The following is a 24,331-nucleotide window of genomic DNA, read 5'->3' on the forward strand; positions in this document are numbered from 1 at the left end:
TTTTGTTGCCACACACAGACTCTCTAGTTGTGGCACATGGGCTCCAGGTTGCACAGGCTCAGTAGTTGAGACGTGTGTGGTCTCAGTTTTCCCCGACCAGGGATTGAACCTGCATCCATCCCCTGCATTACAAGGCAGATTCCTAACCACTGGATTAGCAAGGAAATCCCTAATCTAATCTTTTAAAAATTTCAGATTTTCACCCGGAATACTTGTTCATCTCCTCCAGGTCTTTGCATAAACATCATCTTCTTGGTGGTCTTCTGGACAAGCCCATCAAGCTTTGGCTAAACACACTTTGGTAGCATTTCCTATCTCATTCTCTGCTTTATTTTTCTCTATTGTTTTGATCCCTGTTTGACATACTATGTACTGTATCTATTCTTTTTCAATCTGTTTTCCTCCCATTAGAATGTAAGCTCCGATGGGGAGGGGACTTTTTATCTGTTTGTTCACCACCCCCATAGAGATAGTAATTCCTGACACACAGTAAGCAGTCAGTATATACTGGTTGTATCAGTGAGTGAATAAAATGTAGGTGTTAAGCAGCTTGAGTTACCATAACAAATACCATAGATCGCGTGGCTTTAAATGATAGAGATTTATTTCTTATGGTTCTGAAAGTTGGGAAGTCCAAGCTCGGGGTCTGGCAAGGTTTGACTTCTGGTGAGGGCTCTCGTCTGCAGACAGCTCCTTTTCACTGTGTCCTTAGATAGCCTTGACTCTGTGCATGGAGATCTCGCTTTCTCTCTGTCTCTTTCCTTAAAAGGCCACCAATTCTATGGGATTAGAACCCCACCCTTATGACCTCAGTTAACCGTAATTACCTCCCTAAAAGCCCTGCCTCCAAATACAGTCACATTAAGGGTTGGGGCTTCAACATATGATTTGGGGGGACACAATTTCAGCCATAGTAATAGGATGTGGGGGTACTTTACTCAAACCATTCATACATGTAAGGAAACCATGGCCCTGAAACACTGAGGCAAGATCTTGCCTGTTCACCTGCGGGCAAGCCCTCACATAAGGGCTATCAGTGGCACCTAGGGATCGATGTGGCCTCCCTCCAAAAAGCATCCATGCATCTAGCAGCTCGGTCCTCCTTCCTCACTGGACCCTCATCTCCAAACTTCAGGGCCAAAGACCCTCCTTGCAGTCTACACTGTGCAGGATGGCCACAGTGGCCAGTTTTCATCCACTCGAGGAATTTGCCCTCTTTCCAGGAACCCATCCATCAACCTGTCCTTACTGAGTCCAGCTCAGGCTACAACCAGCGGGCTGTCTCAGTGATGACAACAAGCTGGTAAGACAGAGCTAATTTTCATGAAGCTATTAGAGAAAAATTAAGTGCTAACAGCATGTGAGGACCGACTCCAGGATGTCAAGAGTTCCAAGAAGAGACAAATCAGAGTGAGTGGCAGAGGGCCTCCCTGGTGGCTCAGTGGTGAAGGATCCGCCTGCCAAAGCAGGAGACACAGGTTCGATCCCTGATCCGGGAAGCTCCCACATTCCTCAGAGCAATTAAGCTTGTGCACAGCAACTATTGAACTTATGCTCTAGAGCCCGGGAGCTCCAACTACGAAAGCCCATGCAGTCTAGAGCCAGTGCCCTGCAACCAGAGAAGCCCCTGCAAGGAGAAGCCCGTGCACTGGAACTTAAGGGTAGCCCCTGCTCACCGCAACTAGAGAAAAGCCCACACAGCAAGAAGACCCAGGACAACCAAACATCAAATCTAATTAATTAAGAAAAGAGAGTGGCAGAGAGCCTCTGGGAAGCTGTGGGACCTGAGTCAGGTCTGAAGGATGCACAGGACCCAGACAAGCAGAGGGAAGAGGGGTGACGCTGAGGATGATGGAAGGGTCGGGATGGTAACCCTACATTATAAACCAAGGACTGAGTGGGGTTGGGAGGGGGATGAGGGGATGAATAGCACTGTTGAGGATGGGGGAGTATAGCCCTGGGAAAGACAAGCTCTTTGGCCAAGTTAAATTATTTTGTTCTTCCTTCCTTCTCCCCACCTGGATCAGAGAGGGCCAAAGCTTGCCTAACATAGTTTGTAAGGAGCCTCCCAAGAACGTTCATCAACAGTAGTTCTTTTCTTTTTTCCATCAGCACAGGCAGCTCCTCGGATTTCTTTGCTGTACTTCTTACCCAGAATTTGTCCTCCACCAGCAGCCAGACTGGGGGGTTGGGGAGCTGCAGCTTGCTCCCCGGAGCAGAGTCCATGTTGCTTGGGGTCTGAGGTACAGTAGGGTAAAGGGTTTGGCCGGTAGGTCCCTTCCTTCTTGGATTCGACAAGAAGTGGGCAGGTCTGGGGCAGCTGTGCTGAGTATTTATGTTACGCAAAAGGCCGACTCAGCCCTCCTTCCTGCCAAGGTCAGCAAGCCGCATTCCGGGCGGTTTGGGTGTGTGGGTGTCTTCAGAGTGAGCTGGAACATGGGCCAGGAGCCCAGGCCTTCGCCGGTGCAGCCCCATGGAGCCCGGGGGGCTTCTGTGCCCACCAGGCACCATGAGGGATTCCTTAGATCGTTTTTTTCACCCTAGACCTTCCACCCTTTCTTCTCTGAGCTTCTCTGTTCACCAGTGAGTGGGACCAGGGGTGGGGCATGGAAATGGGGATCTGGCCTCACTTGGGGTGGTGGGGGGTGCAGAGAAGAGACCCCGGAGAGGCTGCGGGGAGGGTGTGATGTGTGGGGGAGGGCAGAGCCACAGCAGTCATGCACTTGCCTGCACAACTTCAGTAAAAGTTCAAGGGGGATGTTGCCTCCCACCCCCCATGACCATCACCAGCCACAAGTACACACATTCTCAGGTTGGACTGCCGGCCTCGGACTAAAGCGGCCATCATTTAAATGGGAAAATCAGTAGCCACAGGACGGTCTGAATGTTAACTATGGCAGGGGAGCAGGGGCGCACCCACCCTTCACTTTAGAAATTACCAGAATGCAGAACCTCCCTGGTGGTTCAGCGGTTAAGAATCCACCTGCCAATGCACAGGACGTGGGGCGGGTTCGATCCCTGGTCCCGGAAGATCCCACATGCCACCTGGCAACTGAACCCGGGTGCCACAACCCCTGAGCCCGTGAGCTCTAGACCCCGAGAGCCACCAGAGAAGCCACCACAGTAAGGCCGCTCACCACAACTGGAGAATAACCCCTGCACGGCAACTAGAGAAAGACCACACACCGCAATGAAGACCCAGCACAGCCAAATTAATTGATTAATTTTTTTAAAAAAGAAATTACCAGAATGAGATGAATTTGGGAATTAAGGACTTCTAACGTGCAGATAAACCTCCAATTTTATCAAAAATGTGCAAGACAGCTCTTTCCTTGTCCCTCAGGCTTCCTTTCTCCTACACAAACCCTACCAGTACCTCAGGGTTCGGCTCTGGGTGAAGGCTCTCTAGAAGGCCCTTCATCCCCCATCCATCTCCCATGAGCCAGGAACCCTGATGTTTGTAACCCGTCTAAGGAAACCCCTGCCCATTGAGCCCTTGGAGAAGCCAGGATGGAGTAATTATATCTCCTTGAAATTTCCTGGGTCCTTGAAGACCGAACCCACACAGTTCATCATCAAGGCAAGAGACAAAGGTGATAAATACAAAAGAAGGGCGGCTGGCAAGAGAAGCACCAGGATGATGGGAGAGGCTGCTGAGTGTATTTTCTCCAGAGATGCGTCCGAATCAAAGCTCAGGGCGGGCCCCCAGGATCAGTACTGGGCTCCACACCCCCACCCTATCCTCATCCACTGAGGAGACAAGCAGGGGACCCTTGAGCCCCCGGCTCTGCGGGTGGCATTCGATATGACCAGCCCGGTGGGGCCTGAAAGGCTGAGTCTGGTGCTGAACTCTCTGTAAGCGAGACTCAGGAGCCCCAGTTTAATTAGAATTCCTGCCCAGGATGAAGGCTTATGGCTGCCAGCCCAAGCCTTGAGCCATTGGTCACGCCCCATAAAGGCCACACACAAGTCCTGGATCCAGGGTGGGCTGGCTCCCCTGGTGGGGGTGGCCTCAGAAGTGGTCCCCGCCAGCAATCCTGGGCTCCCCAAGACTCCATCAAAAGGTCCCCTCTCCGTAGGGCACATGTGTCATGACACCCGAGGAGGACTTGGACCTCTCTTCTGGGCCACTCAGGGTGGGGGGGGGTCTCTATTCGCTCCCTGACGCCTTCCAAGAAACCACTCCTGTCCCAGCATGCCCCCACGTCTGCCTTTGATCCCAGCTGTGGGGACCGCCGTTCAAAGTCCCACGTGTCCGAGATGGCTGTGGGGTTGGCAGGAGGACCAAGGCAACCTGCGCCAGGAGGGTGAGTATTTCGAGAAGATTTACATCAAACACACACTTTTAAAACTGTGAAATATGCTATAAACTTCATACCAGGTTTGCTAATGATGGAGTCAGTGTGGGCTGGCAGCTGCTGGGCTCTGCAAGGCTCCCAGCGGCTCCAGCAGAGACCATGAACTTGGGCGTGCAGCCAGCATGAGAACTGGTGAAGGCTCCGCCCACCTCCATCCTCCTGGTAGCCTGATCCCCAAACAATGGGGGCCCACCAGTCTGCAAAGTGTGACCCTGAAGGGTCCAGATCCCACCCATGACCCACATTCCTGAGGTTGCTTCAGACTCCACCTTTAATAAAGCTTTGGTTTAACACTCGCAGGGTTTCCCTTTAAAAGGAGGGGAGGGGTATCCCTTTAAGGGGTTTTCAGTCATTTACACTTTAGTGCGAATGAAGGCCCTGGGGGAGGTGGACACTGGCAATCCACTCCAGTATTCCTGCCTGGAGAATCCCAGGGACAGAGGAGCCTGGTGGGCTGCAGTCCATGGGGTCGCAAAGAGTCAGACAAGACTGAAGGGGCTTAGTAGGCATGCCTGTGAATGAAGGATCTGAGACCAGATTAATTTAGAAAATTAGGAGGTGGGGGCCCAGGGTACCAGGGTTCTGACCGTAGGGGAAGTACTCAACAAAGTCATTTTAAGTCGGGGCAAGTTCTGCTCCTCCGTGGATGACTCTGAGGTTGAGGGCGTTATTGAGGCCAGATCGCAGAGGCTCAAATCCTAGAGTTGCCACATCTTAGCCATTAACTGGGTGCCTGTTTGCTCAGCTGTAAAAGGAAACTCTTAGCAGCATCCTCTAATGTTGTCGTGAGGATTTAGTAAGTCAGTGCACGTGCGAAGCATCTTGAGAACAGAGTCTGGCACAGAAGCCGTAAGTAGGCACCACATAAGTGCTGCTATTATTATCTACAAAATTCAGGACCGAGACAGGACTGTCTTCGCCTCCTGTTGTCAAGCGTGTGGAGCTCCTGAAGGCAGTCTTTGAGAATGCTCTCCTGTTTGGAAAGTATCTCTTTGCTCCCCTAAGAAAGGCTCCTGGAGTGGCAGGAAAGAAGTTCAAAGAAACCCCTGCAGAGGCTACTCAGTGGCCCAAACCCTCCATCCCTCTTCCTGCAAAGTCCCACTCTGGATTATTACCAACTTTCTGTCTTGCATGCAAATGCAGTGCCATGTTAATAAATCAATTTCCAGCCATTAGGAACCTGTAATAATCCCTTTCACTCAGCCCTTCAAGCCTGTTTTCCCCAGCGCCCAATTAACTAATAGCTGGGACTTGGGGCTCCTTTGTCCTGGGTGACTCCTCACGGAATCCCTCCCCCCAGAGTGCTCCCCTGGTCCCCTTGATTGTCTCTGTATCAGAACCCGCCTCACAGGCCAGCCAGGAGATGATTGAGCAATTAGAATGTGGAAAGATGGGGGCTTTATGCTAATGGAGATGAGAGATAAATAAAAACATTTAATTTAATTAACCAAGCAATCAATTATGACTTGAATGCTATGTCCTCCCTGTAAGGTCCTATCTTAATGTTTCCACTTAAAAAAGTCAATAAATCATCATGTTAATCTATGAGTCTCTCAGTTTGCTCCCTCTCCCCACTTACATATTTTCGAAATAATCATATTCTTCAAGATCGAGTTCTAACTCATTCGGACTCATCTGTCCTACTGAGTGCCAGGCCCTGAGCTACAAATAGGAACCGAGAGCAGTGGTCTCCCAAAGGGCTACATACACCCTGGGGAGGAGCACCAGGTGAGTTAGGGGTTGATAAGAAAATACTGGAAGTTCCATTTCTATTTTTTAAAATATTTATTTGGCTGTGCTGGGTCTTAGTTGCCGCTTGTGGGATCTAGTTTCCTGACCAGGGATTCAACCTATGTCCCCTCCACTGGGAGGGCAGAGTCTTAGCCACTGGACCATCAGAGAAGTCCCCATTTCTATTTATTTATTTTTAAGCATGCCCTCTGTTAATCTCTATTCTTGTGTTTTCTTTATGATGACTGTAATATATGAATGGGCTTCCGAGGTGGCTCAGTGGTAAAAAATTTGCCTGCAATGCAGGAGACACAGGTTCAATCCCTGGATCAAGAAAATCCCCTGGAGAAGAAAACAGCAACCCATTCCAATATTCTTGCCTGAGAAATCTCATGGACAGAGGAGCCTGGCGGGCTACAGACTGTAGGGTCTCGACAAGTTGGACACAACGTAGCAACTAAAACAACAACAATGTATGAATACAGAAGCACACAGGTGTCATTTTTTTAATTAATAAATACCCAAATATTGAGGGGACATAACTTAAAATTTTTAATACATGGGGTACCCAATCAAAAAAGTTTAGAGATGACGTGTAGAGCGGTGGTTCTCCAAGAGGAAAGTGGGAAGGGGGTGAGAGATTTAGAACGCTCTGGAGAGAACCTTTTCAAGCTGGACTTGCCCATCCCCCTGGCCAGAAACCATAAGAGTCACAGGAGAACAGGTGGAAACTGCTTGTCATGTTTTAAATCTCCAGGTGGTTTATACTGATCCTCCACCCTCTCTAGTCCCTGCTGAGACCCGCCTAACCACTGATTTCTGGGAAGCTCTCTTCCACCCCCTCCCCAACCTGCACTGGACCGTCCTGGGGTGTCCAGGTCTGAGGGTGGGCCCATTGTCAGTTCCTGCAGATGTGGGGGTTTCTACCTGGTGCCTCTTTCCAGAAGGTGTGAGAAGGGGAAGACCAGCGTGCTGGCCTCCACACATCACCCTCAGCGAAAGGCATTAAACACACACGTCATGGGGCAGGCCTTCCCAGGTGGCACTAGTGGTAAAGAACCCACTTGCCAATGCAGGAGACAGAAGAGAAACGGGTTTGATCCCTGGGTCGGGAAGATCCCCTGGAGGAGGGCATGGCAACCCTCTCCAGTATTCCTTCCTGGAGAATCCCGTGGACAGAGGAGCCTGGCGGGCTACAATCCATAGGGGTTGCAAAGAGTGGGACACGACTGAAGCAACTGAGCACGCACACTTGGGGCAGAGCTGGAAGGTGGTTTCGGGACTTGGTCCCCTGGAGAGTCCCTGAGGACCCACCCCTCCAGACAGAACACAAAGGGCCAGGTTACTCAACGTGCAGCCTCGCCACCCTTTCTGCAGACCTTTTCTCTGAACTTTCAGCACCCACTGCCCTCCTGTTGCCTCCCTTGTCCCCGAGGAATTTACACTGAGTAAAAGGCCTGTCCAGAGGTCTGATTTAGGAAGGGAAGACGCTGAGGACGGACAGGCGCATGGCTGCGAAGCAAGCCCTCCAACCAGACCTGTCAGTTACATGGCTGCCCCGCCCACACCTGCGCTGGGGTGGCGGTGCTAAGAGGTTCTGACCCAGGCTGGCGGGAGCCGGACGCTGAGTCCAGGGCTGCCCACCCACCGGCATGCTGGCAACCCTGGAGATGGCCAGACATGAAGAATTCGGCCCATCTGACTGCATGTGTGATGGAGACAAGAAAGAGATGGAAAGCTGGTCAGAAATGAGACACATGGAGAGAAGGCGGTGCCGGGCAGGGTAGACCCTGTGGCCAGAGCCAGCCCAGCGGGCAGCTGGTTCCAAAGCCACCTCGGCGGGCCGCCACTCCTGATTCTAAGACAGTGCTGCCCCTTGTTCTCCAGGTGGTCTGGGAGCATCGGGTCCCTGCAGATGCCAGAGCCAAGGGGAGCCAAACCTTGGGTAACTGTCGCTTCCCAGGCAGAGCCTCCACGTATGCGGGCAGGGGCGGGGACACACGTGGGCAAGGCCATCCCGTGTGCCCCTGTCTCCACACCCAACTCCGTTTCAGGCTGAGCTGGGACCCTTTCCACTCCCAGGTCAGCCCTGGGGGCTCACAGCAGCAGGGTTCCCCCCTGCAAATATTGACTGGGAAGGAGACTGGAATGAGGCTTGCATTTAGCGCCCTGGGATTGGCCGAGATCCGACGAGTTTCTTTCCGCAGCAGCTTGAGACTTTGGGGACTTGTCTCTGCCTTCACACGGTCTCTTCTAGAAGGACATTTGTCCTGTTGGGTTAGAGGTCCCCCTGCCCCAGTCATCTGCCTTCTCACCAGAGGATCGGGAGCGGGCAGCCACACATCACAGCCGGTTCAGGCTCCTCCTCTGGTGAAGCAGAAGTGAAGTGAAGTCGTTCAGTTGTGTCCGACTCTGCTTCTTTGCGACCTTATGGGCTGCAGCCTACCAGGCTCCTCCGTCCATGGGATTCTCCAGGCAAGAGTACTGGAATGGGTTGCTATTTCCTTTCCAGGGGATCTTCCCGACCCACGGATCGTACTGCGGTCTCCCGCATTGTAGGCAGACGCTTTACCGTTTGAGCCACCAGGGAAGTCGAAGGTCTGCTCTGAAGAGGGAACGAGGGGATGAATGGGGCTGCGTTGTTGCCCAGGATAATGGCCAGGACCCAGGGTGAGGGCAAGAAAGGCCAGCCACGGTCAGACTTAGGAGGTCATAGGAGGAGGGCCTGAGGACAGGGGCACCGACCTGAAGGACACTGCAGTGAACAGAAGGGTGCTTCTGTGCCCCAAAGAGGACAGAGGGGAACTCCAAGAGAACCACTTGGAGATGGTGGTTAGATCAGAGACTCCCGAAAAAAGAAAGACTGGCATCTCATCCTCCCGCTGGCCAGTGACAGAGCTGGAGAACTGATAGGAGTGGAGGGTGATGAGAAACTCTTCAGAGAACGTTCTGGAAGCCTAAACGCAGGATGCAGTGGCATTTTGGCCCCCCTCCTCCATACACGGGGACCACAGAGAAGGTGCTTGGCATGTGTTCCTTTACATTTGTGAGCAGAGGTACCAGCTCAGCGTCCCAGGACTGCCGTTACAAAGAACCACAAATAGGGCAGCATGAAACAGCAGATATTCATTGTCTCTTGGTTCTGCAGATCAGAAATCTGAAATCAAGGTGTGGGCAGCACCGTGCTCCCGCTGAAACCTGCAGGGGAGAATCCCTCCTTGCCTCTCCCTGACTTCTTTTGATTTGCCAGCAAGCCTTCAAGTTCCTTGGCTTATAGCTGCAGCACTTGCATCTCTGCCTCCATCATCTGTGCCGTCCTCCCTGTGTGTGCCTCGTCTAGTCCCCTTACAAGGACATCAGTCATCAGATTAGGGGTCCTCCAGACCTCTTCTTAACCAATTATGTCTGCAGTAACCCTGTTTCCAAATATGGAACATTCTGGGGCACTAGAGTTTAAGACTCAACATATCTTTTTTGAGGGGGACACAATTTCACCACCAACTGTTACTGTTATGATCTGTTTCTAGACCAGAGATTTCTGAAGGTAGGAGGCTCACTGGATTGGCCAGAACCAGGTGAATGAGAAGGCTCTATATATAGCACAGAAGAGTGGTCCCCAACCTTTTTGGCATCAGGGACTGATTTCATGGAAGGCAGTTTTTCCACAGACCAGGGATGGGGATGGTTTCAGGATGATTCAAGTGCATTACATTTATCATGTGCTTTATTTCTATTATTATTACATCAGCTCCGTCTCAGATCATCAGCCACTAGATCCCAGAGGGGGGATCCCTGGCATCAGTTCAGTTCAGTTCAGTCGCTCAGTCGTGTCCAAGTCTGTGACCCTGTAGACTGCAGCACGCCAGGCCTCCCTGTCCATCACCAACTCCTGGAGCTTGCTCAGACTCATGTCCCTCGAATCAGTGATGCCATCCAACCATCTCATCCTCTGTCATCCACTTCTCCTCCTGCCTTTAGTCTTTCCCAGGATCAGGGTCTTTTCTAATGAGTCCACTGTTTGCATCAGGTGGCCAAAGTTTTGGAGCTTCAGCTTCAGCATCAGTCCTTCCAATGAATATTCAGGACTGATCTCCTTTAGGATGGACTGGTTGGATCTCCTTGCTGTCCAAGGGACTCTCAAGAGTCTTCTCTAACACCACAGTTCAAAAGCATCAATTCTTTGGCGCTCAGTTTTCTTTATGGTCCAACTCTCACATCCATACATGACTACTGGAAAAACTAGACAGACCTTTTTCAGTAAAGTAATGTCTCTGCTTTTTAATATGCTGTCTAAGTTTGTCATTGTGTTTCTTCCAAGGAGCAGGTGTCTTTTAATTTCATGGTTGCAGTCACCATCTGCAGTGATTTTGGAGCCCAAGAAAATAAAGTCTTTCACTATTTCCATTGTTTCCCCATCTATTTGCCAAGAAGTGATGGGACCAGATGCCATGATCTTTGTTTTTTGAATGTTGAGTTTTAAGGCAGCTTTTTCACTCTCCTCTTTCACTTTCAAGAGGCTCTTTAGTTCTTCTTTGCTTTCTGCCATAAGGGTAGTGTCATCTGCATATCTGAGGTTATTGATATTTCTCCCTTCAATTTTGATTCCAGCTTGTGCTTCATCCAGTCTGGCATTTCCCATGATGTACTCTGCATATAAGTTATATAAGCAGGGTGACAATATACAGCCTTGAAAAACTCGTTTCCCAGTTTGGAACCAGTCTATTGTTCCATGTCTGGTTCTAGCTGTTCCTTCTTGACCTGCATACAGATTTCTCAGGAGAAATGGCATGAGCTATGCCCCTGGCATAGAGCACCTAAAAGGAAGGCAGGTAACACCCATCCATTCATTCCAGTGCTCAGCGATTGCCAGAGGATACAGTGACAACCCCAGGGACTCCTGTGGTTAGGTGTCAAGGAGTCTGTGGTTAGCAGGCAGGCCCCAGGGCGAAGCTGAACATCACCCCCAGAAAAGCCAGTCTGGAACTTCCCCACTTGACACGGGGTTGGTCAGGTAAGGAAACCTCTGCCTCCTCCACCCTTCCTTCCTGCCCCTCAGCCCCTTCTAGGAGACAGAAAAGGAGAAAGGGTCTCAGAAACGCACTACACCCTCTTCCTGCTCTCTAAGCAGTCGCGAGCCAACACTCTGGCCAGTCCAGGAGGAGGAAGGGGACAGTATCATATTGTGCTTAAGACTGAAGTCTAAAATGATGGAAAGAGACGGGGCAAATGAGTCAAAGTGATAGGCAAGTCAGCACCCAGCCAAGAAGTCATTAAGGAGTGCACTCGCCAGTGAGGGGGGAACAGCTACACTTATAAATACAAGTAGTGAGCGGGAAAAAATCATGCCATTTCAAGATCACACTCCAGCCAATTGTGATTCCTCCATCTGCTAGCTGCTGTGAGTGTCTCTGAAACTGATTTATGAAAGTATCACATGCAGGCTGCTGCCCTCGCCAAATAGACTGTGCCCTTGATCACGTGCTTGGGCCATGAGCTCAGACAGCCGTCTTCCTGTAACTGAGGAAGACATCTTCCTGCCCAGGTAAGAACAGGTCCCAGCCCTCAGCACTCCAACACGAGACACCAAGCCACACTGGAGCAGCACAAAGAAGTCTTTGTCAGTCTCCATCCTCAGAGGATCTCAGTACTCCTCCCATCTGATTGCAAGTGTCAGAAATCAAGGAACTTTCTCCAGGGTGGTATGGCTAAGTAAGGGCTGTCTGGAATCCAGGAAGCCAACTCCACGATGTATTTTGAGGAATCAAGGTTATTGAGCGACACAGACCAAGAAGAAAAATGCTATAGGCAAATGACTTCTTGAGCTTGTTACTGCTCCAGGGCAAGGTGTGAAGAAAGCATGCTGATCGATGCTGCACTATGGAAAGAAGTGGCAAGAAGGGTCAGGATAAATTTGCTCACTGCTAACAGTCAACAACAGCAAAAGAAAGAGCAGGAGTATGGGGCCAAACAGGACTTCCCCCATGGCTCAGACAGCAAAGCGTCTGCCTGCCATGCGGGATACCCGGATTCAATCCCTGGGTCGGGAAGATCTCCTGAAGGAAATGGCAACCCACTCCAGTATTCTTGCCTGGAAAACCCCATGGACAGTGGAACCTGGTAGGCTACAGTTCATGGGGTCACAAAGAGTCGGACACGACTGAGCAACTTCGCTTTCAATGGCGATTCAATTAGAATATATCCATCAAATACTAATCAAGAACCCACTGGTGTAGACATAGTGTTAGGCATGTGTGTGTGTGCCCATAGTCAATTTGGTCGTGTCTGACTCTTTGCAACGCTATCGACTGTAGCCCACCAGGCTGGAACTTCTATTAGGTAATATAATACATAGAAATGTTTTACTGTATCCCCCATGTCTCTTAACATCTCTAATATTTTATACATCTTTAAATTTTTACAATAAATTCTGGGCAATTTCTGAAAGCTTTCAGTTTGCTTATTCTTTTTGTATGTCATTTTGCTTTTTCAAACAATTATTGTGTTTTCATTTCAGTGCCCATATTTTCATTTAATATGCCCACTATCTTTTCGCTTTCTCTTTTCTAGCATTTTTATCACTTCATTAATGTCTTTAATCCTTTGAAGCATCTGTTTTTAAGAATTCACGTGCTGTGCTTAGTCGCTCAGTCGTGTCTGACTCTTTGTGACCCCATGGACTGCAGCCCACCAGGCTCCTCTGTCCACTGGGACTCTCCAGGCAAGAATACTGGAGTGGGTTGTCATGCCCTCCTCCAGGAGATCTTCCCAACCCAGGGACTGAACCTAGGTCTGCCACATTGCAGGTGGATTCTTTACTGACTGAGCCACCAGGGGAACCCAAGAATACCAGAGTGGGTAGCCTATCCCTTCTCTAGGAGATCTTCCCGACCCAGAAATCGAACCAGGGTCTTCTGCATTGCAGGCAGATTCTGTACCAGCTGAGCTACCAGGGAAGCCCTTTAAGAATTCATATCTCTTACATTTTCCAAAATTCTTAGTCATATCCACGGACACATGTTCGTTATGGTTTCCGAGTTTTAAATTTCTTGAGCCCGTATTCAACAGAACTCCATCTGTGAGAATCCTGTGTCAGGGTGTGTCCTTCCAGTGGGATTTTGTGTTTGCTTTTGCCAGTCTCCCAGGAGGTATCATCAGCCCTGGGCCATTTGTATGTTAATGTCTTAGCCTGAGGATTCCTGGACCACCCGGAAAGTATAAATTAGAACCAAACTCAGGCAAGGTACAGGCTGTGACTACAGATTCTCAGGGGGTACTCTTTCCCATCCAGACCCAAGCCAAAGAAGACAAGTATCTTTGCTGGCTCCTTCTGTTGCTGAGTGGACTTTTGTTTTTAGTCCATTATTTTACTGAGCATGTTGCCCATAAATGACTCTAGTTTTAGGCAAGAGCCTCAGTTCCAACCCCTCTGCTTGATGTGGGTCCAAGGCTTTTTCTCTGAGGGGGTTCAGACCAAACTCCTATCCATTACCAGGTCTCAGAACAAGCTGGCCTCCTCTCAGGACTGCTGGGTCTTTGATCACATTATTTGTTGTTGTTTACTCACTAAGTTGTGTCCGACTCTTCTGTGACCCCATGGACTGTAGCCCACCAGAGTCCTTTGTCCATGGGATTTTCCAGGCAAGAATACTAGAGTGAGTTGTCATTTCCTTCTCCAGGGGATCTTCCTGACCCAGGGATCAAATCTGTGTCTTCTGCATTGCAGGCAGATTCTTTACCTCTGAGCCACCGGGGAAGCCCCTACTTACCAGTCTGGTTTTCTGTTTGCTCTACATTTCTGGCCTTGGGGATTTCTTTTACTTTTCTATAAGCTCAACTGTGTATGAAAAGAGTACTTTTTCTATCATAGCCAAGACTTTTAGGTGTTTTGTAGCAAAAGAGTTCCCCAAATTATACTGGTTCATCGTATCTACAAATTAAAGTCTGAACTTCCTCATAGTTATTATCTTCTCATAGTTTGCTGAGTCAGACACTTTATTACTCCAGATTAATAATTTCATTGCCTCTGTGGGCAATATGTCAGCCTCAGCTCCTCTTGTTAAACACCTGGCCTCGCCACCTGTCTTAATTCAAATTCCTGGGAGTAGTTCCTGGTTTGGGCCAGTCCACTGGGCCATGGGCAGCCCATGAGTCAACTGCTTTTGAGTCAGGTCCAGTCAGATGCAGCTGGAGGAAGGGAGGGGTCCCATGGTGTAAAAGACCGTAGCCTAGTGCTGCCTCAAGTCAGATAAATCCTTAAAAGGGCCTGTGGATACACTGGCCCTGCCATAGGCATTTTGAACCCAGTCCTCTGCCCAGCACTGTCAGAAAAAGATCCCTTCATCATCCAAGTAGCATTTTGCCCATGAACAAGCAAATAAATGAACAAATAGTTAAGGTGTCCAATAGAACAAATAGCTAGCCCATAGTCGCTTGTGCCAATTGTGACAGTTAATATAGTTTTGATTGAAAAGGCAGTCTCTAATGGCCTCTGGTCAACATTTTTTGTCGACGATTTAGACACTGAGATCAAAGTTGGTTTATAAATTTGACGCGTGAGACAAAGTTGAAAGGGACAGATAACACATTCCAGAAACAAAGTTCAAATGGTTTCGGCTGATTAGAATAAACAAGATTAAATTTAATAAGGATTAGGTAAAGCCCTGAAGTTAGGTCCAAAATACCAATGGGGAATCACAGGATTGCTGGCTTGGCATCAATTCACAGACAGAGGACCTGGGGGTTTGAGTGACCGTAATTTCAACCTGAGCCTGGTTGGTCCTACTCAGCTCCCACCCAAGTCCTCCTAGCCTTGGCAAGACATACAGGACCCACAGAAAAGAGCTCCCCAACAGTCACGCAGCATCCATGGGCTTAGATGCTAGCTTGCCTCATCAATCCCATCCTTACTCTGACCTCTGCCCATTCCTTGTATTCCCCAACTTACTCTCATTTTATCCACAGCTTTGTTGCCTGGACCCTTCTTTCACATCTCTGCTCTTTAGTCATTGCACTTGGAGCCTTCTGGGTCTCTGAAATCCACCTCACACTAGGACCTTGGAAGAAATTCAGGACACATTTCTCCTGGAGAAGAGGCCATGGGAAAGCATTCGGGCATTTCTGAATGGAAGCAGGAGCAGACATGTTCTGTGTTGCTCCAGGCAGAAGGGAGAGTCACATGGATCAGATATCTGTTCAATATCAGGCTTTCACATTTCAATTAGTATGTGTGAGCTTACTCTATGCAAGGTGATAGGTGCCTTGAGCCATCCAAAGGAAAGACTTTGCAATGAATGGAATTAATTAATGGAATTAACCAGCCACAGTGTTGGAGGGAGATTCTTGACCCTTTATCAGGAAGACTGCAGAGTCGATTCCTGCCCTGGAGAAGAGGTCTAGATTCTGACCCAAAGGCCCCCATCTGATGGCAAAATTCTGGTTCTATCATACTATTTTCAAGCCAGGCCAGCTTGCTCAGAAAAGCACTGACAAGAACTAATCTTTTGAATGCAGAAAGAGTGACAGTCCACAGCTTGTCACACCAAAAGAATCAGAATGATCTGCAAGAACACCTGCAAACACTTCTCTACCGATGCACTTTGCTTCTGGCCCTTTAAGTTAGCCCAACCCATCCCCAGGCTGCACCTGCAGAAGATAAAGCCTGCCTGAAAATAGCCACGGGTGTTCAGAGCAATTTCCCAGAACTTCCACTCTCTGATTTGGCTCGAATTCCATCTCACCCTCCTCCAAGCTCTTGGCTCTGACTTCACCTCAGTTATCTGAACCTTGGCTTTACTTATTCTATAGACCAGAGAGATTTTCGGACTTTAGCACCAGAATCATCAAGAGAACTTGTTAAAACATGATTCCTGTCTCCATCCCCAGAGTTTCGAATTAAATAGGTCTGGGATGGGCCCAAGAATTCACATGTCTAACGTGTTCTCAGGGAACACTGATGCTGCTGGTCCAGGGACCATGCTTTGGGAATCCCTGCTCTAGCCTGTAGCACGGCTCTTGCCTCTGCAGGAACTCCCCAGGCTAACTCAACCCCCACGAGATCCTACCTCTGCCCGCTAAGCTGCTGTAGCCCCAGCCACCCCTCGGGTACTGCCAGCATCTTTGGATGCTATGACAAAGAATGCCTAAAATTCCCAGATCACTTCCCCGAAACCCAGGCTTTCTTGATCTCTTCAAATGCAAGTGCTTCAGAAGGTATTCTGCCATGAAAGTGAAAGTTGCTCAGTCGTGTCCAACTCTTTGTGACCCCAAGTACTATACAGTCCATGGAATTCTCCAGGCCAGAATACTAAAGTGGGTAGCCTTTCCCTTCTCCAGGAGATCTTCCTGACCCAGGGATCAAACCCAGGTCTCCCACATTGCAGGCAGATTCTTTACCAGCTGAGCCACAAGGGAAGCTCATTTTGCTATGGTTTTATAGAAATTATTCATCACCGATCCTCTGGGAATGGTATTCTTTCCTTGAGAGAGTGTTTGAAAAAGCCATCACTCCCCCAAGTCTTCCTAAATCAGGTGAGACCTGGCTGGTAGCCTTCTAGGTGCAGAACTGGAGGGCCAGAGCAAACAGCTGAAGGTAGACAGTAAGGGCCATTTATTATTTTTTTAAAAAAGAAACTCTGCATGTTTTTTTGTTTGTTTTTAACTTATTTATCTGACTGTGTGGCATCGGTTGTGGCACATGTGCTCTTCTGTCTTCATTGCAACATGTGAACCCTTAGTTGTGGCATGTGGAATCTGGTTCCCTGACTAGGGATCAAACCCCAGCCCCTACCTTGGAAGCACGGAGTCTTAGCCACTGGACCACCAGGGAAGTTCCAGTAAGTTCCAATCATTAAAGCTAACTCTAACTTAACTTTCATTTTGGCCCAGGCTCTGTCATAAGCACTTTGCATGTATTTGTTATTCCATGCCTCATAGCAAACCCGTAAGGAAGATATTACTGTTATCCTCCTTTCACTGATGAGACAACCAAGCACAGAGGTCGGGTAACTTGCTGTAGGTCACACAGCTAGACCCTGACAGAGCCAGGATCAACCCCGAGAGTGCGAGCTCCAGAGTCTTGCACTCTGGACTGCGCTGCAAACCTGGAGTGACTTGCAGACTCTGAAATCTATGTTCTGGGGTCAGGCTCCTTTTTATACAGAAACGTGAACCCCAGTTGGGCACCAATTCTCAGGTCTTCTACCACTTCCTCACCATCTTCTTTCACACTGAGACCTGTTCCCATATAAAGGAATAAGTAATTTGGGAACACATAATTTGAAGAGTCAGCAAACCGAGATTTGGGAGAGCCAATGGGGAGGACCTAAGACCATTCCAGGCATACCCAGCTGACCATGAACATAAACCTGACTTTAATTAGCATCTTGACTGTTTTGCAATGACTTAATTGAGGTGGGAACGCTGGGGGCACAGAGTTCTTGAGGGCTGTCTGAAACAGTAGGCATCCCTGGAAGTCAAGGTAGGTCTGAGCCATTTTTTTTTTTTTAAGATTTGTGTGTGTGTGTGGACCATCTTTAAAGTCTTTATTGAATTTGTTACAATATTGCTTCTGTTTTGTGTTTTGGTTTTTTTGGCCATGAGGCATATGGGATCTTAGTTCCCCAGCCAGGAATGGAACCTGCACGCCCTGCATTGGAAGGCAATGTCTTAACCACTGGACCGCCAGGAAAGTGCCTGAGCCACTTTTAAGTTTTGGAGGTATTTCCTAAAGAGGAGCTTATTACAAACTTTTGCATCAAGGAGACAGACACCTTTAATGTAAGAAATACATCATGCAATAGCCTGGTGAAATTCACAAGATGACTGATTCCAGGATCTATTGGAATGCGTGTGAATTCTGTGTGCCCTGGCCATGCGGTGGGCTAACGATCTGCCACCTGAGGGTGCTGTGAGTGGTACCTATCCTGTCAGGTAGCTCAGTGCCTGTGTGTGAAGCCTCATACAGAAAACATCTACACGCAGTGCTGGGGTCGTCCCTTCTGCCCAACAGCCATCCCTCCCCTGGGAATAGTCCCAGCTCCCTGCAGATGCTGAGACTCTGGGTCTCCTGGAGTCTGGACCAGCCTGTCCCAACACTTTCCACCCTCCGTCCTCTGTCTTCAGACCTTCTCCCTTCCTACCTCTCTACTGAATTTCTCCCATCTACTGCTGCCCGAAAACGGAAAATGCATGATGTCCTGGCCAAATACCAACATTTTAATCAGCATCTAATGGTTCCTTTGCTTTTAAAGATCCCTTGTCTTGAATCCAAGAACACAGTTCTAGACCTGTATATTATTTCCACCTCTGGCTGTGAACTTGACTGAATAAACAGAATCCGGTCTGCCTCTTTATTGGAACAGAAGGGGTACTGTTTTAAGTTTGCCTCCCCAGCCTTTCAGAGGGGCTGTACTTCCACACAGACCCTGTTCCCACCCAATATCTGCTTCCAAGCAAACTACAGCTGGACCAACAACTAAACTTTTTCCAGGAGTGGGGGCATCTCAGCAAACTGATAGGGTTGATGGACAAAATGCAGGCTGCCCAGGCAAATTTGAATTTCAGATAAACAATGAATACTTTCATGGTATACGTGTACCCCAGGCAATATCGAGGCCATAGTATAAGTAACACAAAATATAAGTTGGTTTAAAGGTACTTGCCATTTATCTGAAATTCAAATTTAATTGGGAATGCTGTATTTTTATTTGCTAAATTTGGCAACACTAAGGATAGATCAGATAAAATCCAGTTAAATGAGTTCCAATATGGAAGCAACCTATATGTCTATCAACACAGGAGTGCATAAAGATATGGTGCATGTATACAATGAAATATTCAGCCATTAAAAAGAATGAAATAATACCATTTGCAGCAACATGGATGGACCTAGAGAGTGTCATACGGAGTGAAATAAGTCAGACAGATAAGGTAAACTATCATATGACATCCATCATATGTGAAATCTAAAAAGAAATGATCCAATGGAAAAAAAAAAGAAAGTTCCTGGTTAAAGTATTTTAAAATTGAAAAAAACAGATGTGGTACGTATATAAAATGGAATATTACTCAGCCACAAAAAGGAATGAAATTGTGCCATTTGCAAAGATGTGGATGGACCTAGAGACTGTCTTACAGGATGCTGTAAATCAGAAAGTGAAAAACAAATATCGTATTTTAATGCATATATGTGGAATCTAGAAAAATGGTACAGAGGAACCTGTTGGCAAAGCACAAATAGAGACAGACATAGAGAAGAAAAGTATGGACAGCAAGGGGAGGAGTGAGGACGGGATGAATTGGGAGACTGGCATCACTTGTATGAACTACCATCCCATCCCTAACAAGCCAGCCTTTGGGGCTCCCCAGGTGGTGTTGGTGGTAAAGAACCCGCCTGCCAATGCAGGAGACATGGGTTTGATTCCTGGGTTGGGAAGATCCCCTAGAGGAGGAAATGGCAACCCACTCCATTATTCTTGCCTGGAGAATCCCATGGACAGAACAGCCTGTCCATGTGGTTGCAAAAAGTCAGACATGACTGAAGAGACTTGGCAGGCATGCATTGCATGTAAATTACACTGCGATAAAGCTGATGAAAAGATTTTCATAATTTTTGGGCTTCCCAGGTGGCGCTAGCAGTAAAGAACCTGCCTGCCAATGCAGGAGACACAAGAGACGCGAGTTCCATCCCTGGGTCAGGAAGATTCCCTGCAGGAGGGCTCAGCAACCCACTCTAGCATTCTTACCTGGAGAATCCCATGGACAGAGGAGCCTAGCTGGCTACAGCCCACGAAGTCACAAAAGACTTGGAGAAGATTTAGCGACTAAACAACAACTTTCCTAAAAAGCAAAGGAAGATAAAGGAGATTGATGCCTTTTTTTTAGCCCCAGGACTGATCACTGCATGATTTGGGGGTATACCTTTTACAGAAACCCCACCGCATCCACAGTGCCTCAATTTCATCCTAGATGCAAAATGAATTTTTTCTGGATCCTGAAATCATCTTGAGGTCTTCAGAAGAGGTGTGGGAAACAGTCAAGGAAGCCTTCTATCATCTCAATAACCAGCAACAGTGAGATGGCCCCACCCCTCAGATGAAAGGGGAGGAAAACAGTCTCCTTAGAAAACATTTTTTAATTAAAAAATTTTATCAGAAACATTCACAGAAGGATTTTAGTCAAATGATGCAATAATTTTACGGCAATCATAACCATACTTTTGAAAGCCAGGGCTGATTACCAGGTGTATTAGAAATGGCCTTGGGGGAAACCTCTGTGCAAATATTCCTTTTTTAGTTTCATTTCAAAGACAACTTAAAAGGGAAAAGGGAGGGTGTCTGAAGCAGTAGAGTAGCAGTCATTTGCACCTGGACAGCCTATGTGTCATCTCAGAGTCTGGAGCATTTTCTGCACCGGTGGGAGTGCCCACGTGTGCCCAGGAAGCCCTGGGAGCCAGATGGAGGGGCGTGGCAGAGAGACGAGGTGCCTCTGCCAAGGTCACTGGGAAACACAGGTGGACTTGAGGGCTCCGCTCCCACCTGATTACAATCACTCGGCCTCTCGGCTCTGAATGGAGCACAGTCTTTGGGAGGTCCCTCCGAGCCTCAGGACCGCAACCTCTGCAGCCGAAGGGAAGCTGATGAGGCCCCAGCCAAGTTTCCTGAGCTCTTGCTATATGAACGGCACCAGTAGGCCTCCTGGAAGAGAATGAAGGTGGACACAATTCAGATCCTCCAACAAGGGTGAGGTTAACTCACAAAGACAAGTCTTTGGGAAGAGATGAGACCTGCCAATGAGGTGTTCAGACCTTTCTCTTGGCCTCCAAGCTGAGGTGGGAGCACACATGTTGTTGTTTAGTCGATAAGTCATGTTCGGCTCTTTTGCGACCCCATGGACTGGAGCCCGCCAGGCTCCTCTGTCCCATGGGATTCTCCAGATCGGAGTCCTGGAATGGGTTACCATTCCCTTCTCCAGGGGATCTTCCCTTGGCAGGCAGATTCCTTACCACTGTTGAGCCACCAGGGAAGCCCTGGGTATAGATGTAGACATGGAGTATTTCACAATGTCATCCTGCCCATCCTATATCCTGTCCAACTGGAGAACCCCTGCCTCTTCCCCATGACAGGCAAAGCCAGCTCGACGCTGGCTTTGAGCGTTGAGCGTTGGCCTCCAAGCTGTTGGCTGAAAACCAGACCCTTGCGGTCTCCTCCAAGAAATCCAGAAGGGACTTTGGATGGTGTGTTCCCATTCTGTTTGTGTTTTGCTGGTTTCCCGCCCCACCCGGTCCTCTTTTCCGCTCCCTCTTTCCTTCTTTTCCTTCCCGCAGAAGAAAAACACCACACTTAGACCTCAAGACAAGGAGAGCAGAGAAGCTTCTGGATCCTCACCCCACTTCCCTGAGCAGTTGGGGAAACCATGGTTCATGTTAGAGCTGAGCCAGGGCCTGTGCCCCGAGGAGGGTCCGTCTGACCAGGGCAGGACCCCAGGGTGGACCTGTTTGTCCCCATCCTCTGAGTGATCTGGACTAAAGGATGAGGCAAAGGTCAGCGGAAGGCAGTGGCCAGGGGGACCCACCAATCACCCACCACAGCAGTGTGGTCAGTGGCCAGCCTGGATTCTCTAGAACAGTTCCAGTTTCAAATACCCCGGTGACCCCATAAACCATCCAAATGGCCTGGAAATTATACCATTTCAGTGTCCAAACTACAGTTTCAAGACTGCCCCCTAGGTCTGGAATGGGTACAAAAATCTCTCATCGCCCAAATGTCCCAGCTGGGTTTTAGAAACCGTGATCACTGCGGCTCGGGACTGATGGGGAAAGGGTGAGCTGGGTCCTCATGCTCTCTCCCCAATCCCTGACATCTGTGCTCTCCTCCCACTCAGCACTGCCTGCTGCCCATCCCCTCCCACCTCCTGCTGGCCTCCCCTTGGAGGAAAGGAGGGATCTGGCAAGAGCACATGGAACCCAAGTATCTGAAGAGGATTGTAGGCTCTTCGCACCCTCACAAGAGGTGATGTCTTGGGACTAAGGGCATGTTCAGTCACTCAGTCGTATCCAACTCATTTTTGACCCCCCAGACTGTAAACTGCCAGGCTCCTCCATCCATGGGACTCTCCAGGCAAGAGTCCTGGAGTGGGTTGCCGTTTCCTCCTCCAGGGGATCTTCCAGACCCAGGGATCAAACCCTTGTCTCCTGCAGTGGCAGATGGATTCTTTACCGCTGAGCCACCTGGGAAGTCCCTTGAGACCAAAGGTTGACTCCTAATAAGGAATTAGGGGCTTAAGCAAGCTAATATGAGGGAAGGGAGAGAGGGAGACCCCTGGAGCCCCTTGAAGCTAAGTGGCTGCTACCTGTTCTGCTGTGGGCCAGCTTAAATCTCCCGCCTCTGAAGGGGATGGAGGAAACCGCAGCTGCCATGGTCGAAGGAGAGAGCAGGTGTCAGGAAGGTCTGAGCATCCTTCACTGAGCGGCCACACTCACTTCTGGGTGCAGGACCATGAGGCAGGAATACATACCGTGATGGCCGGACCCGAGGACCACTGGCTGCTGGCTACAAGCCTAAAGGGGACTCCTATATATTTTGTTGCACTTCTACCCCAGGGAAAACATGAAACTTGTCCACCAGAAAGCTGCACAGTGGCTGATACCAACAGGAAGTACTCGGTCCCTTGGGGCGCTGAACTACCCACCGTGATGGTCTCTATGTCACCGCAGTCGCAGTCACCAGGGACATGAATCACGGCCAGCCTGAGACTGTGGAAGCAGAGTGTGCTGTAGCTCATCATAGGAGTCCCACCCAGGACGCTGTCTCCCTTGGTCAGGGGAGTCTTGCGGGGATCCACCTAAAAGGTTCTGCCCAGGGCTGGAGGTCTAGGTCTTGAGCAGTTCCCCCAGTCCCTCCCTCCCCATGCTCGCTTCTCTTCACTCCCTGATGACAACTGTCTCCCTTCTGCTCTGCCTCCCGCAGCCTCAGTGAGGCTCTGCCTGCTGCCTTCCCAGTTGCCTGCTTGCTTTCATTCTCTCCTCTCTTTGTTCTCTGTACGGCAGATGATAAGTCAACTTCAGCCCTAAAATCCATCCTCTGGTTAAAAAAAAGGATGCATGACCATCTTGGAAGAAAGTCTCCACAGAAGGCTGTCTCACCCTCTGTTTTTTCCCTCCGACTTGTCCTCCTATGGGCCGATGCTTTCACACTTAGAAATTAATTTCTTTGACTTTGTTAAAATACAGATACGTGGAGAAAGGGAACAGCTATTTGTGTTTCAGAGCAAATGTACTTATTCCACGAGGAAACTTTGATAGAGAAAGAAAGAATCTGAGAGTTCCTTTGACAGGGAGATGCAGAATTGGAAAATAAAGGAGCTGGGAACAGTTAAGAGAGGCCCCAGAGAAAGAGGGAACAACTGGATAACAGAGAGATGGAAGGGGCCCAAGGCGCACTGTTCCTGTTTCAGAGCTTTGCACTTGCCAAGCAAGTCTGAGCCAGGTCTCAGATCAACAAGGGGAAAGGGGAGGGGTGTGATGGCACCAGTTCAGCCTCAGCCACAAAGGCCTCCTTTAGGCCAGAGACTGTGTTCAGTTCAGCTCAGTTCAGTCGCTGAGTCATGTCCAACTCTTTGCAACCCCGTGGACTGCAGGGCCTCCCTGTCCATCACCAACTCCGGGAGTTTACCCAAACCCATGTCCATTGAGTCAGTGATGCCATCCAACCATCTCATCCTCTGTCGTCCCCTTCTCCTCCCGCCTTCAATCTTTCCCAGCATCAGGGTCTTTTCCAATGAGTCAGTTCTTCGCATCAGGTGGCCAAAGTATTGGAGTTTCAGCTTCAACATCAGTCCTTCCAATGAACACCTAGGACTGATCTCCTTTAGGATGGACTGGTTGGATCTCCTTGCAGTCCAAGGGACTCTCAAGAGTCTTCTCTAACACCACAGTTCAAAAGCATCAATTCTTCGATGCTCAGCTTTCTTTATACGCCAACTCTCACATCCACATATGACTACTGGAAAAACCATAGTCTTGACTAGGTAGACCTTTGTTGGCAAAGTAATGTCTCTGCTTTTTAATATGCTGTCTAGATTGACTATGTAGGCACCAGTAATGCAAAGACCCAGCTCCTGCCTTCAAGGAGCTCACCAACTCATGGGAAGAAGCAGAAAGGCATCAACATTTGAGAGTGCTTCAGCTGAGCGATGTACACAGGGGAGGAGCCTGGGGAACGGGAAGGATCGGCTCATAGGCTATT

The sequence above is a fragment of the Bos mutus genome, chromosome 27 (assembly GCF_027580195.1).
Source record: "Bos mutus isolate GX-2022 chromosome 27, NWIPB_WYAK_1.1, whole genome shotgun sequence".
NCBI classification, from domain to species: Eukaryota; Metazoa; Chordata; class Mammalia; order Artiodactyla; family Bovidae; genus Bos; species Bos mutus.